The sequence below is a fragment of the Macaca fascicularis genome, chromosome 2, assembly GCF_037993035.2.
Source record: "Macaca fascicularis isolate 582-1 chromosome 2, T2T-MFA8v1.1".
Classification (NCBI taxonomy): domain Eukaryota; kingdom Metazoa; phylum Chordata; class Mammalia; order Primates; family Cercopithecidae; genus Macaca; species Macaca fascicularis.
Window position 1 is genome coordinate 93,406,694 of NC_088376.1, and position 18,330 is coordinate 93,425,023.

Below are 18,330 nucleotides of genomic sequence, written 5' to 3' on the forward strand. Positions count from 1 at the left end.
ATTTCTATATCTGTATATATAGATATATATATACAGATCTATTTCTATATACAGATCTATATATATATAGATCTATTTCTATATCTGTATATATAGATATATAGTTATATACAGATATAGAAATATCTATATAGATCTAGATAGATAGATAGATAGATAGATAGATAGATAGATAGATAGATAGAGACTATTTACAGAGGATTAACTACTAGAGGGAATGAAAAAGAATTCTATAAAGAATGCTGTAGGGCTGAGGGAGAGTGCCCAAGGAAATAACAAACTTAAAAGGTGGTTGGGAGGGGGGACTTCCCCAGACCTCACTGGAAGAGTTATAGTTGCACTGGATGGAAAACAAGATTGCAGAGTTGATCTGGGTCAAAGCTGGTTCCCGGATGGCAAGCCCACAGCTATCCTTAAGCTTTCAGGGTAGAGTGTTCATGGACCTCTCTGGGAAGCTTGCATTAACCAGTCTCCTGAACTCTCTGGGAAGTTGGCTAGAGTGCCTGTGGAACTTATCAGGAGCATCCCCACTGGGGCAGCTGCTGCACTTGCTGGAAGCCACCCTCATGGCAGCGGGGTGTCTAAAATCTGGGGGGGCTGACCTCCACTAGGTGTACAAGACTACACTCACTGAGCACCACAAGAGTAAGAAGGAAGAAAAACATCTTGGAACCAATAAGAGAAGTTTGCCACATTATTTATATTACCAAAAAATTGAAAATATGTATATAACAGTTAAATATAGAGTTAAAATGAATTCATCCTACATGTATCAACATAAATACAAAATGTAATTTTCAGTGAAAATTTGCAGAAGTTTTGTACAATATTATGCAATGTGTAATAACTTTTATATCATGCAATGCTATATACATGTATTATGTGTTAGTATGTGTGGGAATGTATCAAATTTAGAATGTTGATTGCCTTTGAAAAGAGTAAGAAGAGAATGGAAGTGGGAAAAAGTGTAGAGGGACATTTAATTAAATGTAATATTTTATTACTTCTTAAAAGATATTTAAAAATGAGAAATGTTGATTGAGTTGAGTAGTGAGTTCTTAAATGTTTGTTAATATTACCCTTTATAAATTAACTGGTTACTATATATTCTGAAGGGCAGATTTTAAAATCTGTTCAGCCCAAAATTTTCTAAACTTTTCTGACCTCAAATTTTTTTTCAACAAAATATCCACTAATATCTTACCGAACCCTATTCCATATAGGGCAGATTAGAGAAATGAAGATTTGCTCAAATGAAACTGGTTATACATAATTCAATCAGCAAATTTATGAGAAGGAATTAGTCTATTAAGGAAATCATTCCTTTATTTAAGCTGTGTCTGATTTGTTAAACGATAAACATAGTTCTCCCAGTGTCTGATTTTCAAGTCATACTTTATCAAGCCATTTGTGATACCTCAGCTCAAGCCTTGATTTTTCAACTGAAGAATCATTTGCAGTAGAAAATATTACAAAAGAAAAGTGTTGTGACCTATATGTCCATCCAATCCCACCAATTTTCCTGATTCTACACAAGCTCAATCAGTTGTAACACCCTTTAATTATCCAGTAAAATAGTTGTTTTCCAGTTCAAAGCATTCAAAACCTACAAAAGCTTATGTTTTAAGCAGTGATTGACAATACTCCTTTGGAGGTGGGGACCAGAGAAATGCAGCTAATTTTTCACTATTTCTTCTTATGGATGTCTTTGTAATAGAAAAACGTAAACTCAGATCTTGTAAATATCACTTGTCTAGTCAGGATGCTTGATTCTTAAGTAAATCAAGGAATTCATAAAAGCAATTTAAATAAAAATATACCATCAAATCACTGGCTGTTACCATTTGGTGTAATTTGCTGACCTCAATATTTGTCAGTTTTTCTACAAACACACAAATTTTAGTGCAATCTTAATTTGTAAAATTGTAAGAAAACCTTGCCAGGGTGACTTATTCAAGAATTGAAAACTGGCACTACATTTAAGCAATGAAAAGAATTATCTGTTCTCCCTTTAAGATCTGTCTTTCTATAAACAGAGTTAACTCTTTTTCTGGTGTCACAAAAATGTTAATTCATTTATTTATTTATTCAACAAAAATTTTTTTTTATTTAATGTGCCAGATGTTGAATAGCTTTAAACCGATATTGGCCGGTTGAGCTCCTTTAATAAAAAATGACCAATGAGGCAATAGAAGCTGTATGACTTTAGAATGGCAAGTCCCTTTATCCAATGAATATTTATTGAGCACCTACTATGTTCCTGACATAGTTCTAGGCATGAATGATTATAACAGGAATGAACAAGAAAAGCAAAGCTTTTGACCAGTGCAGTGATTATGAGAAACATTAAACAAGTAATTATTATAAAGCACAATGAGTATGATGATAGGAGAAATACAACGTGATCTTTCAGAAGCTAACTGACTTTTATTTATTTTAAAATTATGTTTTAGCACCTAATATTTGCTAGGCATTGTTCTTGGAACTGGAGTAAAGCAAGAAAAAAATCAAAATACCTGTTCTCACAGAGCTTCCGTTCTTATGGCAGTCAAATCTGCAGCAGTTGTTTTTATCAGCATCAAGCACAAAACCAGTATTTTCCAAAGAGTGATACTTTTACTGCCCATAGAACATGAGATATTGTAGGTGGTTATACAATAATAGTTATATAGTTATATTTATAATTATTTTTTATTCATAGCTTGTGATACAGGCTTTCTATTTGTGGTAGTATATCTAATGATGCCTTTCTAACTGAAATTATTTAATTTTTTTAAAGCTGAGTTCAAAGAAAAGTTATTTAGTAAGAATAGAGTGTATATCAATTTGGCAAAAAAAAAAAAAAAAGTTATGGTGATGCACATATTACCAAAAAATGGGAAACACAAAATAAGATGTTATCTAGTTGCCAAAGGTATTATTCTACCACCCAAATTCTCAATATAAACTTTTTATTATTTTAAAGTTTTAATAGATACATGACATAAACTCAATTTGGGAGGGGGGAGGCGGTGTGAGGTAAGAAAGGAGACAAATTTAAAACATTCTTTACTCCTGTCTTTTGTAAACTGCTTGAAAGTGGGGAAAGTCTTATTTATAGTTCTCAACATACCTATGCTTAGTAGGCACTAAATAAATGCTGCATGAAGGAACGAAAGAACTAATTAATGAAATGAGAAATGCTCTTTTTTACCATTCAAACTGAAGTGAATACTCTGGACTGATTGAATGTAATTATCCATAGGGTATGAGAGGGAAGAGTCTCTGTGAACCAATCCATCTTCAAAAACAATTTAGGACTCTGCCCCGAAGATTCAGATCTGCCTTTCTAATAAAAGGAACATAAAAGAGATTAACCTTTATGCTGTGTAACTGCAGACCAATTGGTACAGCTTGCCTTATATCACTGCCATAGAACAGTGATAATGAAATACTCTTACCAAATTGTATGTCTTTTTAGAAGCCTGTCTAAATTAAGATCCCATTAAATAATATTTTACCACCAGTGAGGTCTCAGTATTATGCTAACAATTAAGAGAACCCATGGAAATTGCAAACCATAGAGAGTTCTCATTGAACCTATAGAAACAAAAAAAAGAAAAAAAAATGGTAGGATGAAAGCAACCTTTAAAAAATGGCATCCTGATAATTTTGTGTAGGGAAAAAATACTAAAATGCTACAATATTATTACTTTCCACATTTTCTGCAGCTTTAGAATAAAGTTTTATTTCTCTTATTTCAAAATGTTAATACCTGCCATTTTCAACTACTGAGGAAACTTTTCTATGTTGAGACTTTGAAGAATTAAAAGATTGTTAAATTTTTTGCTGATAGAAGAATCTTAAGAAACAGTTTAATTTCAAAGAACTCAAGATTCACTTACAACAAGTAGCTCCTACTTTTATTTTTGCTGTTGCAATTTTAAAGAATAACTCTACAATAGGCAATCTCTCACTGTCATGTGAGTCAACCAGGAATTATTCTCTTTTCCTTTCCAAACTGTGATTGTCACACAGTTAGCAACACACAAATAAAGTTAATATTCTGATCCTGTTGATACCATTCTCAGATTTTCTTGTCAAGTGTCATCAGAAATGTTGGCATTCGCAGGTTGGTACATGCCCACTGCCAAGTCCTCTTACTGCATCAGACAAACCTCATAAGCCTTCCTGAATCTATTTGGTAGAAGCAGGATCAAGACATCCCTGTTTGAAACTAAATTCTCCCAGCAGCTACACCTCAAGCAGTGGACATCTATTTGCTTTCTCCTTTGCCAGGCCATGGCATAAGTTGAGTAGGATAGGACAAAGGTGACCTGCTGAGTTATCAAACTTGCCATTCTCCAAGAAACACACATATGGTTTGCTCAATTTGAACAATTGCCTGGGAACAGGATTCAGTTCCCGATCCTGCCTAAGTTCATTGTAAATGTTTGACAAGGGGGAAAATGACTTTCTTCTTCTTGCTAATGCATCTTTGATATGTACTACATCTAGATCCACTTACAAGTAGTTGCTATGTCAGTACTTTGACTTCCCTGGCAAATCAATCAAAGAATCTACCATTTCTCTGAAAAAAAAAAAAAATTAAGAAAAACGATTTCTTAGTGCTGAACCTATACTTCCATGATCAAAGACCCTCTATGAGCCTGCATTTTGTAAAGCAAAACTATGGTAAATACGGCACAGAGTGTGCTTTCCAATGACCAGGTAAGCAAAGATTATTTATTCATTTATTTATTTGCATATTTACACTTACATTTTTGTGTGGGAGCATGTCAAGTCAGAGAGATTAGAAGGCAATTTTCACATAAAAGCTCCAAAGAAACATGTTGTTATTCTGTGGAAGTTATTTGATTGTTCCTCATAGTCTTTTCGTTTCAATTGGCATTTAGAGAACTAGCCACACAGGCTGCTCCCCACCTTCCTGCATGATACCATTTCTTCCTGTTCTCCTTATCTATAGCTGTGATGATGCACAGCTTTCTCTTTTTTCTTTCTTGTGCGTTTGTGCAGTTTCTTGATGTTTGTGACAGGCCACGATAGGGGAAGCTTTTATCACCGTGGGGTTTGGAGGCCTCAGTAAATTGAAAATTGCAAATGAAATCCACTGGGCTTGAATTCATCAGCTATTATGTCAGATGACCTTTGGCAGCTGCTGATAAAAATGAGAGAATGTTAGCTCTGATCCAATTTTCAGCACTAACCATTCCTTTTCAAATCCATTCACAGTCAGGCAGCAGACACATGGGAAGTGAAAATGATAGGGTTTCAAGAGAACGGCATTGTGTTGCAGATTAAGATTTTCTCCCCCTATTTCTAGAGGTCGGCCCCCAGGCCCCTGTCTGGTATCTACCTATTGTCCAATCAGTTTCAATATCTGCTTCAGAGGACATGTTAGCCATCCTTACAGATAAGTGCTTACAGGAGAGAATGTTGGACTTAATAGTTTTGCTTAGGAGGCATCAGGGGTCGCAGTGTAGCAATATTGACTGGCACATGTTAGTTTAATCTGACATTCTAAGGAATGTGACACTAGATTCTTTCAGAGTTGTTGATCTCTAGGTGATTTTTGTTACCAGCTCTGGTTTTATGAAATTTATTTTTGCACAACTATTTATATTCATGAGTCAGAGATATTCTAAAATATCTATCATAGCCAAGCAAGGGCAGCCTAAGTTTGTCTAAAAAAAATATATGGATGCCAAAATTATGAAACTGGGAAAAAATGAGTTGTGCGTATTCTGTTCTTGCAATCCAGCTAAAGGTCAATGTCATCGATAGTATTTTAGGAGCTGGATTATCCCAAAATAAATATGTGTCTATCGACTGGTAGGCTTCTCAATAAATGTAATAGATTTTTATCATGCAGAGAAAAAGAATTAGCCTTGTTACTTTCTGCTGAGGTAGCATGAACCAGCAAAATAATGCTATATATGGTTGCGTCATCAGTATGATTTCGCATGTATGAAACTCAGGAGCGATCTGAAAATAAAGAAAACTGAAATTAATTTTTTCTCCACACTTCTCTGTGTTCAGAAAAGAAAAAAAAAGTCTCTTTCGATCCTTTGAAAATGTTGAGTTCATTGAGGGAACAGTCTCAAGCAAATGCAAAATTGAGAAACACCAAATAATTGAAAACCATGTGTCATTATAAGCATTCTCCAAAAAATATGATAAACTGAAAAGTATTAAATCTGTATTTCTCTAGGTTTTCCTGGTATGCATATTTTTTCATTTTTTCTCTTGACATTGGTTAACATTATATGAAAATAGTTGCTCATATATGACTAGGGTTACAAAAATGCTTTTTATGGCATAGCAATTCCTTTCTGATACACCAACCTGTAGCATTATGGAGTTCTAAAAATGCTTTGATGTCTGGGTGCGGTGGCTCATGCCTGTAATACCAGCACTTTGGGAGGCCAAGGTGGGCGGATCACCTGAGGTCGGGAGTTCGAGACCAGCCTGACCAACATGGAGAAACCCCATCTCTACTAAAAATACAAAATTAGCCAGGCATGGTGGCGCATGCCTGTAATCCCAGCTACTCGGGAGGCTGAGGCAGGAGAATCGCTTGTGCCCAGCAGGCAGAGGTTGCGGTGAGCTGAGATCGTGCCATTGCACTCCAGGCAGCCTGGACAACAAGAACAAAACTCCATCTCGAAAAAAAAAAAAAGTTTACATGACTCTTCTAAATGCCAGTCTTTCAAAAGAAAAAATATGGTTCTATAAGCTTCCTTCATAAGAAAAACAATATAATAAATATATATATATGTAAGTTATCCATAGATTACATCTTACTTTTAAAAACTAACTTAAAGTTAGTATCCCACTGTTTGCCTTACTACCTTTTGTTGATATTCACAAGTTCTTTTAAGAGAAGACAATTATCTGTTGTCCAATGAGCATGTATAAATAAAATCCTTAATGATAGTGTCAAAAAAAAATACCATATGCACATTTTTTTGGAGGTAGGGTCTCACTTTGTCTTCTAGGCTGGTATGCAGTGATGCAAACACGGCTTACTGCAGCCTCGGCCTCCCAGGCTCAAGCAATCCTCTCACCTCAGCGTCCTGAGTAGCTGGGACTACAGGCATACACCACTATGCCAGCTAAGTTTTGTACTTTTTGTAGAGACGGGATCTCGGCATGTTGCCCAGGCTTCTCTCAAATTCATGAACTCAGGCAATTTGCCCTCCTTGGCCTCCCAAAGTGCTGGGATTACAGATGTGCACCACCATACCGGCCTCCATATGCACATTAAAAGTCCGTTTTTATTGAATAATATTTTAAAAGACTCAAGTTATAAGCAATGATTGGGTCTAAAATTAATAGAGGAACCACCCAACCAAAAAATGTGGGTTCAGCATATTCCAAGCTAGCTTGATTTCCCCAAATAATTGGGTTTTCTATTTTTTTTTTTTTTTAACCAATGAAGGGACACATTTTAGAGTCCCATAGATTTCTTTTTCTTTTTTTTTTTAGTCTATATTTTCATATTTATTTTAAAGAACAGAAACTATGCTGATGCATTTCACTTTACCTAAATTTATGAGTACATCCATGAATTGCACCAGAATTAAGACAATTTGATTATCTTAATGATTCTGTCATGAAACTTGCACAGTGTATCCAAAGGTAAAGACCAGCGGATGGAGCCTCCCACAAGTTCTGTGCACAAGGACTCTCTTCTTGGGAGTTAAGGTATCTGAGAAAGCAGTTCTCTTCCCAATTTAGTCCTCAAAAAAACCCCATAGATTTCTCAAGCCTCATTATATGGTTTCCTGGCCCTGTACACATTTGTACCTCAAGGAAAATGAGACCTGTGCCTGGCTGGCTTTGTAAAAACACCACAACTTTAGGAGGCTGAGCCAAACCTCCCTCCTGACAGAACAAACAGAAGCTCTTATCAAAATGATGAAGTTTGCACTTCACAAGTTTATCAATGATTGTGGTCACACATTGCTCAGTTCATCCATATTCACAGAACAAGAGTTGCTTCTTAGAGTTTAGTTCCTCAAATCTCTAACTACCTTTTAGGCTTGCAGTGGATGCTGTCACTATTTCCAAAGTAGTAAATAATTTAATAATGAACATGTTCTTAGTGAACTGCAACTGTGACAGCCCCAAGTCATTCAGCACGGACCCACTCAGACAACAGGTTCCTGCCAGAAGAGACAGCAGCACCCACACTTGGCTGTGCCCTAGGGCCTGGCTTTCAGCCACTGTGATCTGCATGCTCAGATAGATGAAGCAATTAGATAAGCCTGTTACGTTTTATGTCTTCATTATTGATTTATAGTATGAACTCAGCATGATTATTGGACCAGACCTGCCACTGAAACAATTGAGTCATTGATCCTTACATAGGCATGTATTTCCAATTTAGATTTGGGGAGGAAATACATGGATATATTATTATTTCTGATGTTTTGTCTAAGGGCTTGGACAGAAATTTAGATAATTCATTATTTCCACCTCCTGACCTTTCTTCATTCCCACTCCTGTAGCACCCTTTCCAATAGATATTTCTGTTATGATAAAAAGGTTCTACTCTGCGCTGCTCAATATCATAGCCTCTGGTCACAGGTGGCTATAAAGCATTTGAAAGGTGACTAGTGTGACCAAGGAACTGAATTTTTTTATTTTGTTTAATTTTAACCAGTTTAAATTTAAATAGCTACATGTGGCTGGTGGCTACCATATTGGACAGCGCAGCAGCTCTGTATTATACTAAACTTTTCTACTGCCTGCAACAATGGCACTTGTCAAAATTCTACTTACTTTTCAAGACCCTGTTTACATACTACCTCTTTCATAAAACTTTGATTACTTCTACCACTTCAACATTACCTTTCTCTAAATACATATCATTTGAAAACCATGGATCATTTTCTGCTTGTATTATCGTTGTCTGCTCTGCTATACCACAGATTGCTAGAGGACAAGGACTATGTCCACCTAGTGAGGTGCTGTGTCAATAGCAAATATTTGAGGAACTAAAATGAGTTGTAGGTTTTGCAGAGGGAAGGACTATTATTTTGTTGTTGTTGTTTTAATACATGCTAATTAGAGAAGCAATAACACTATCATCCTTTTCACACCCTCTTAAAAAATAATTTAGGAAAAATTCAATTATTTTTCTCTCCTCATGTACTGTTAGCACTGAGAAGGAAATTTCAAGCAAAATTATTATGTTTTCTTCTTTTGAAGGCAGGAAGCTTGACACTTCTTCGTCTACATAGAGAATAACATAATGTTTACATGTAGAAAGAACTCAGTAAATACTTCCTGAGTGACTAAATCAATGAATAAGAATTATTATCCAATGAACAGTCATATATATGTGTCTTTATGATGAATGATTTATATTCCTCTGGGTACTGGATAAAGAAAATGCAGTACATATACACCATGGAATACTATGCAACCATAAAAAAGAACAAGACCATGTCTTTTGCAGGAAGATGGATGGAGCAGGAGGCCACTATCCTTAGCAAACTAAAACAGAACAGAAAACCAAATACCACATGTTCTCACTTATAAATAGGAGTTAAATAATGAGAACTCATGCACACAAAGAAGGGAACAACACACTGGGGTGTACTTGAGGGTGAGGGTGGGAGGAGGGAGAAGAGCAGAATAAAAGTAACTATTGGATGCTAGGCTTAATATCTGGGTGATTAAATAATCTTTACAACAAACTCTATGACACGAGTTTACCTATAATATAACAAACCTTCACATGGTCCCCCAAACCTAAAATAAAAGGTTTTTTTATAAAGGATTATTATTCAAGTTTCTGAGTATGTTTTAGGTCCCTGAATCAAGATGTGCTTGTATTTACTTCTAATGTTAGAAAAATTCCTTCCAGAATATTCACAGGAAATTCTACTCAAGGCTTTGGGAGGCCAAGGTGGGATTGCCCAGGAGTTTGAGGCTGCGGTGACCTATTATTAGACCACTGAACCCCAGCCTGGGTGACAAGAGTGAGATCCTGTCTCTTAAAAAAAAAAAAAAAAAAAAAAAAACAAAAAAAAAAAAACTACTCAAAAGTAAACTAAGAGAATGAATTTTACAGTTTATGAATCTTTAAAGGTGAATAAAAATACCATGTACATTAGTGTATGTTTATGATATTTAAGTGGTTGTTTAGCATTTTAGCACTAAATTGTTGATATTGATATAAGACATAATACTAACTTTATTCTTTGGGTCGCATGACACCTAACTGGCTTTGGGAGAATAGTAAGGTAGTCTGAGACAGCTGCGCTATGATCGAAAGAACACTGAATTTAGAGTTAGAAAACCTTGTTTTGAAATCAAATTATTTTACTTACTAATTAGGAGTAATCATTTTTATTACCACAATATATCATGATAACTTATACTTATTGAATGCATATTATGCCCCAGAACTGTTCTCAGGACACTATATAAGTTAACTTATTTAATCCTCCAACAACCCCATGAAGTCAGTATTATAATTCCCATTTTACAGCTGATGAAACTGAGGCACAGATAGATTAAGTAACTTGCCCAAGGTCACACAGCAATGACAGTGGCACCTGGCCACAGTAGGTTCTTCATACTTTTTGGAATATTAGCATGGTGTAGATTCAGGTTTAAGCAGAACATACTGGCTCTTATCTTACCATCTCTGATTGTATTCTCTTCAATAAAAGGAAGATAATACTATTTTCCTCCCATGTCACAGGAAAGGCTGCTATGAGGGTCAAATGAGATAATAATATGAAAATGCGATTACCCATTTACTAATTGTGCTTGGTAGTTGTGCCTGGTGTCTTACATTAAGTTTGATGTGCCTTTTTTTGTGAGTAGGAAAGCCATCAACGCCAAATATGCCTCATTTGCTGACAAGAGGTCCTCCTCACTTCCATTTTAATAGTCAATTAGTCATGACCACTCTAAAATAAATCCGGGGAAAGGGATCCATCAGTACTTCAGCCTCCCAACACCTAGTTACACAGCAAAGCCCTTTGGGCCATTTTTGCCTTGGTGAGAAATCTGGGAAAGAATAGATGAGAAGGGAAGGAACTGGTGGATTGAAGGAAGAGTGGAGGAATCCCCCAGAGGTCACTGTGAGGAAACATAATTTAATTCAACCAAGAACAACCAACCATCCTGCCCATTTGCCTCAGCTGGGTACTGTCAGAGTCACAAAATGCTAGCCACTAAATGGGTCCTTAGTGTAAAACCTTTAAAAAATAACAGAATACTTGATATCAGAACACTTTGAAATTATTTCTCATTCCCAGAAATATATACATGGAATATGTGGGGCTTTTTAAATGAGGTTAAATTGTTCTACCTCATACTACTTTAGGCCTGTTATACCTACTCATTTGTCTGTGAATAACTTACAATACTTCAACGGAATCACATGTCCATGCATTTAAGTTTGTTAGTCTATAAATACCCAAAATTATGTCCAAATAGATTTATGACTATAGATCAAACATTACTAATCAGTACCTTCCACCTACATATTGTATTAATTTCTTTTTCATAAAAGCAATCATGAAGATGAATAAGAACCAGTGGCTTTAAGAAGTATAGGTTAGGTGGAGACCTTAAAGAAATGGAACTGATTATAATAAAATATAGAATACTTACTGTACTTTATAATTCTTGTGAACACAGCCTCCTGAGGACATGCAATGATTTTTTTAATGAGGTAAGGGTGAATCACAGCTGGAAAAAAAAATGGGGTAAGGAGAGAAGGTTTTCAGAGTGAAGGAAATTGTTTTAATCCATCTGACCAATTAATATTAAGTATGATTCAAGTATAAAGCTGACATTAGCCATCACTTTTTATTGTGAATAATAATAATAATGTCGATAGCTTCTATTCCTCAAGTGTTTACCATGAGCAAATGTATTGCAGAGTAAATAACTCTAGCTGCTGCAATCAGTAAACCCCCAAATCCCAGTAGCTTTATAAAAAAAAAAATCTAATAGATATTAGTAGAATCTGATATGGGTCAGGTGACTTTTCTTTGTGGCTTTCCTCCAAGTGATGATTTGGGGAAATACCTTCTTTCCATCCTGTAACTTTTTCATCTCAGAGTCACTCACTTCTACCAGTGTGGATGGAATAAAGAAGACTTGCCTGCAGCAGTCTACAAGTGACACATCACTTCTGTTCGCATTCCACTGCCGAGACTTAGGTGACCATACTTAGATTTTTGGGGAGCTGGAGTTTATGAATATAGTTTAGCTCCATGCCAAGGAAAGTGAAATGGATGGTGAACACGTAACGTTGTGCCTACCACAACCAGACACTGTGGTTCACATATTTAACTAATTTAATGTTTATACGAGCCCTGGAAGGTAGATGCTACTAACCTCATTTCATAGATGAGAAGCCAAAACTGCAGAAAGTTTAAATAAGCTGTCCAAGACACACAGTTAGTGAATGGTGGAACCAAGATTCAAACACGGCCTGTCTTTAATGGATGAGAAAAACAAACTTTTATACAAGAACATGCAAAAAATATATAATATGGACAAAGAACACGAAAAAAGAAAAAATAGAGCCTGTAATTTGTTTAGGAGAAATACTCAGGCTCAATAATAATTAAAGAAGTGGAAATTTAAGGGAGTAAAGGTTTTACCTATGAAATCAACAACAGGACCAAAAAACTTAATGCTATACTCAGTGCTGTAAGGGTATGATAGAAAAAAAAAAAACATTGCAAGAAGTATTAATAGTGGTTGTTTATGGTAGTGGATTTATGGGTGATATGTCTCACTGTTTTACCTTTAAACATTATTTTGTCTTATAAACACATACACATACATAAACATATATAAACATATATAAACACATAGCCTATAACTGGTTTACAGGAAATTCCAGTTTGGGCTATAGCATGGCAAGAAATATACTGTTAGTCCTCATGTGAAACATGGACTAGGCCCATGCAGGTAAACGTAAGCATTTTTTAAAATATGAAGGCATTTGTGGCCCCCAAAATATCTACCATCTCAAAGCGAAAGACTTATTTGTGATATGACTATGAGAGAATGAAACAAATTTATTTCTGTGGCTTGTGAATTCTGTCATAATTTTATGGTCACTTATGGAACTTGTGTCTCTTAAATTCATTTCTATAAAGAAATAATGGTTTTGACATTTATAAATCTGTCAGAACATTAGTAGAGAAAGAATATTTCCACAGACTCACATAATTTTTTAAATTGCTATTTAAAACTGTTACCTAATAGTAATGTCAGTCATATAGAAAGCAATATAAAGACTGAAAATATAGAATACAGTGGTTTAAAAGGACCAGATCCTGAGAAATGGGGTATAGGGTTATTCAGGAGAGTAGGGAGCAGAGGGTGAAATTTTCACAGGGCTCATATTTCTGACAATTTTGGGAAATCCATTTTCAGTTCAGCAACCAATTCAGTAATTACTCTTTTAGCCAAAAAGGGAGGATCTAATCACCTCCCTTCTCCATCACTGAAGCATCCAGAGAACAGACTCAAGCTGTTTATATGTATTTAAAGACAAGTAATCTGTCATATTTTCTGTATAGAAAAAAAACTCATGAAAATCAACTGATGAAGATTAGCTCTTTTAAGTGAATTTTGAAAGATTTCATTAGCTGACCCCCAAAATAATCTGTAAGCAGTAAAATGTCCTGAAATAAGAAACTGACCAAAGCCAATACAGACGAACTTAAGACCAGAAGAACATGAGAAAAGCAAAAGAAAATAAATGCAGATAGAAAAGAGATCTCTAAGCCTAGAAAAATTCATGGGTAATAGGTTAATTAACGGGTTAATGTGTTAATGGATAAAAATCATTAATGAGTTAATGGGCAAAAAACCTAGAAAGAATGAATAAGACCTACTATTTGATAGCATAACAAGGTGACTATAGTCAATAATAACCTAATTAGATCGTTTAAAACTTAAAGAATAAATCCTTGAGGGAATGGATGCCCCATTCTCCATAATGTGCTTATTTCACATTGAATACCTCTATCAAAACATCTCATGCACATGATAAATATATACACCTACTATGTCTCCACAAAAATGAAAAAAAGGTTTTTAAAGAAAAATCAAATTTGGATAATATTTTCTTGATCAAGGAACAATGTATGGTATTATCTTTAAGGCTCATTTCACTGAATCTAAATAATGGGTCTGCCTTGCTTACCACATATGACTCTCAGAATTAGGCTTCCAGATTTGCATTAGTCAAAGAAACTGTTAGCAACAAGTAATTTTGGAGTACAGCCAGTTATTACCACAGCGTTTTTATTTTTTAAGGCAGTATTTCTCAAAGGGTAACCCATATGATACTGATTTTTAGATACAGTAATAAGATATTATACAAATGAAGATCCTGTACTAGGTGTACCAGTATTATTAAAAGATTTATTTATGACAAAACTTTCAAAGCCCTTAATACTAGTACTTACTATGGTTCCGCAATGAATGGTGGGAAGAGGGACATGTAATATTCAGCATTTCACCAGTGCCATGAAACATAGTGAGGGACCAATGTCTTCTGAATCAGACTTTGGAAGCACCGATTTGGCATCATTTCTTTGCACCAACCAAGGCCTTTCCTTTTAGTTGTGAGAGGTAGGATAATACAGTAGTTAGGAGTATGGACTCTGGATGTAGACACTGGTGCTTTCAACACTGACTGTGGCTTGTTGTGGGCTCCTGGGCATATTGTTTTATCTCTTGATGTTTCATTTTCTTCATCTCTAGGGTGGAGATAATAGCAGTACCTAGCTCAGAGACAGTATTAAATAACTTCATACACTTAAAGTGCCTAGAACATTTCTGAGCATACAGTAAACACTCCATGTTGCTCTTGGCTACTAAGGCAAGTGAGCATATACATCAAATAAGTATCCTTCTTTATTAGTACAGCCCCAGATCTATTTTGGGCTATGTTATGCAGAGCATCTTCTTTATTTTGTGGGGAATATTTTCTCCCTGAGACTACAAATGATAAATTCATTTTATAAAGTCTAAAATATGTAATTAAAACCAGGAAGATTTTCTTTGTTCTAGATTAAAAACATACCATTTGAACCTTTGTTTTTTCCCTCTTAACACTACCATTCTTATCATGTTGATGTAACAGTGATAAATGAAGGTATTTTCAGCTTTGTTTTGCCAACAGGGCTTCCAAAATGACCAGAACATTTTACTAAGGAATATCTCTTAAATTCTGCATTCATGAACAACCAGAGCACTGAGGTTTGATTATGCCTTGCCACTGACAATGTTTTCACAAACATACGAACACTTAAGATTCTTCCTGTACCAACTTCCTTTAGCCCAGGCTCTCTCCTTGCTCTCAGCTGTAGGTTCAACTATATTCATGCTCACTCCCATGCAGGAAGCATTATTTCTCATGTATTTAAACACATTTCATTCTTTAAGAAGAATTTCAGGCAGATCACAAGAGGCTGACTGAGTACCAACATTAGCTTTGCTACTTATCATCCTCCTCTCTCCCAGCAAATGACCTGCTGCTCAGACACCCAGTAGTTGGGTTCTGCCTAGCTGCCCAGATTTCTCATACAGGGCTCACGCACTACCCAGCGCCCATTGCCTCGATCCTGTCTCAGCCTCAAACATCCTTTGTTCCAACCCCTAGGACCCGGCCAACCAGATTTCCTATATCACTATCTGCTCTGAAAATTCTTGACCAAACTCCTGTTTATAAACGCTCTTGAAGAAAAACATACGATAACAATAAATAGTGATGGTTAATATTCTCAAGGAAGTCATGCCAAGTTCCATGTTCACTTTTTGTTCAGAAAGAAAAATTTAAGGATAACTTTCTTATGGGAAATCTATGTCCAAAAGTTTCTCACCTTTCTGTGTGATGTTGCAACTAAATAAATGGAACCTGTTCATTAAGCCCCACCAATGAAGTAACAGATGCCATCACTGTCCATCAAAAATGGCGAGAATATTCCACAATTACACAGGCAATAGGAAGAAAAAAATGGCCAGAGTAGCTCACATTCCTTTGAGGCCTAGACCTGTTGGAATCCAGAGAATATAGATATGCTTCGACTCATGAATAAAAAAGAAATCGACTGGGCATGGTGGCTCACGCCTGTAATCTCAGCACTTTGGGAGGCGGAAGCGGGCGGATCACGAGGTCAGGAGATGGAGACCATCCTGGCTAACATGGCTAACATGGTGAAACCCCGTCTCTACTAAATATACAAAAAATAAGCGGGGCGTGGTGGCGGCGCCTGTAGTCCCAGCTACTCGGGAGGCTGAGGCAGGAGAGTGGTGTGAACCCGGGAGGCGGAGCTTGCCGTGAACCGAGATTGCGCCACTGCACTCCAGCCTGGGCGACAGACAGAGACTCCGTCTCAAAAAAAAAAAAAAAAAAAAAAAGAAATCAAGGCTTCGAAACATGTGATGATATCTGAATGGTATATAATAATGTTTGGGGGTTTTTTTGACTGAATGATTTATTTCGATTTTCTCATCTTAAAATTATTAAGACCCTAAAACACAGATTAATTTTTTTCTGATATTTATCTGCCCTCTCAGCTTACTTACATAATATTGCCCAAACTTTTTCTACATTTTTGTTGTACAAAAATATATGGTGGTAAATACATAGAACATATAATTTGCAATTTTTACTAGTTTTAACTGTACAATTCATTGGCATTAATTACATTTACAATGTTACACAACTGTCATCACTATTTTCCAAAACATTTTTTATCCCAAACAAAAACTCTGTATTCATTCATTAAACAATAACCTCCCATTTCTCTTTCCCCTCATTCCCTAGTAACCTCTATTTTACTTTCTCTCTCCATGAATTTGCTTATTCTATATATTTTATATACATGGAAGCATATAGTATTTTTCCTTTTGTATCTAGTTGATTTCAGTTAGCAAAATGTTTTCAAGGTTCACCCCTGTTCTAGCATATCATTCTGTTTTTTTGGCTGAATAATATTCCATTGTACAAATATATCACAGTTTGCTTATCCATTTATCTGTTGATAGATACTTGAGTTGTGTGGCCTTTTGGCTACTATAAATATTACTGCCATGAATTTCACATACAAGTGTCTATTTGAGTTCCTGTTTTCAATTATTTCAGGCATACACGTAGGTACTAGGGGTGGAATTGCTGAGTCATATGGTCGTTCTGTGTTTAGTTTTTTGAGGAACCTAAAAAGCTGTTTTTCACAGTGGCTGTAACATTTTTATTCCCACTACCAATATACAAGGATTCCAATTTCTTCACATCCTTGCCAACACTTGTTATTTTTCTGGGAGGGGTGTGTGTGTGTTATAGCTATCCTAGTAGGTGTGAAGTGGTATCTCATTATCATTTCTATTTGCACTCCCCTAATGGCTGATATTGGGCATCATTTCATGTATTGATCATTTGCATATCCTCTTTAGAGAAATATCTATTTAAGTCATTTGCCTATTTGTTAAATTGGGTTGTCTTTCTGTTATTGAGTTGTAGGAGTTCTTTCTATATTCTATATATTAAACACTTACCATATATATGATTGGTAAATATTTAATATTTTCTCCCATTCTGTAGGGTGTCTTTACACTTTCTTAACAATGTCCTTTGATTCATAAATGTGTTTAAGTTTGATGAAGTACAATTTATCTGGTTTCTCTTTTGTTGCTCATGTGTTTTGTGCCATATCTAAGAATTCATTGCCAAATCTAAACTCATGAAGATTTATCCCTATGTTTTCTTCTAAGAGTTTTATCATTTAGTTCTTATCTTTAGGTTGTTTATCTATTTTTAGTAAATTTTTGTATATAGGATAAGGTAGGGGCCAAACTTCATTCTCTTGCATGTGGAAATCTAGATATCCCAACACTATCTATTGAAGAGATTATTTCTTTATTAAATGGTCTTGGTACCTTTGTCAAAATAAATTGGCCATAAATGTTTGGGTTTACTTCTGGACTCACAAGTCTATTCCATTGGTATATATATTTATTTATTTTTATGCCAGCACCATACCATTTTGATTTCAATGACTTTTAAATCAGAAAATTAAATTTTAAAGAGTGTTTTTAAGTCAGAAAGTGTGAGTACTCTAACTTTGTTCTTCTTTAACAGAGATTGTCTTAGCAACTCAGGGCCCCTTGCAATGCCATATGAATGTGAGTATAGGCTTTCCCATTTCTGCAAAAAAAAAAAAAGCTATTAAGATTTTAATATGAATTACATTGAATCTGTAAATAGCTTTGAGCCATACTGACATCTTAGCAATGTAAATCTTTCCATGAACATGAAATGTCTTTCCA

At 35.5% G+C, this 18,330-nt stretch overlaps 1 protein-coding gene and 1 long non-coding RNA gene across 29 annotated transcripts in view; one reads left to right on the forward strand and one right to left on the reverse strand.

The window, feature by feature from the left end:
• The window catches only part of LOC107128895 (uncharacterized), a 785,137-nt gene that overhangs the window by 572,145 nt on the left and 194,662 nt on the right, over window positions 1–18,330 (forward strand). The window lies entirely within an intron of this gene.
• Window positions 4,762–12,700, reverse strand: LOC135969516 (uncharacterized). The gene is made up of 3 exons (XR_010584779.1): window positions 12,373–12,700; window positions 11,641–11,718; window positions 4,762–5,158 (listed from the first exon to the last, which is right to left on the reverse strand). It is a non-coding gene; the product is annotated as an uncharacterized lncRNA (long non-coding RNA).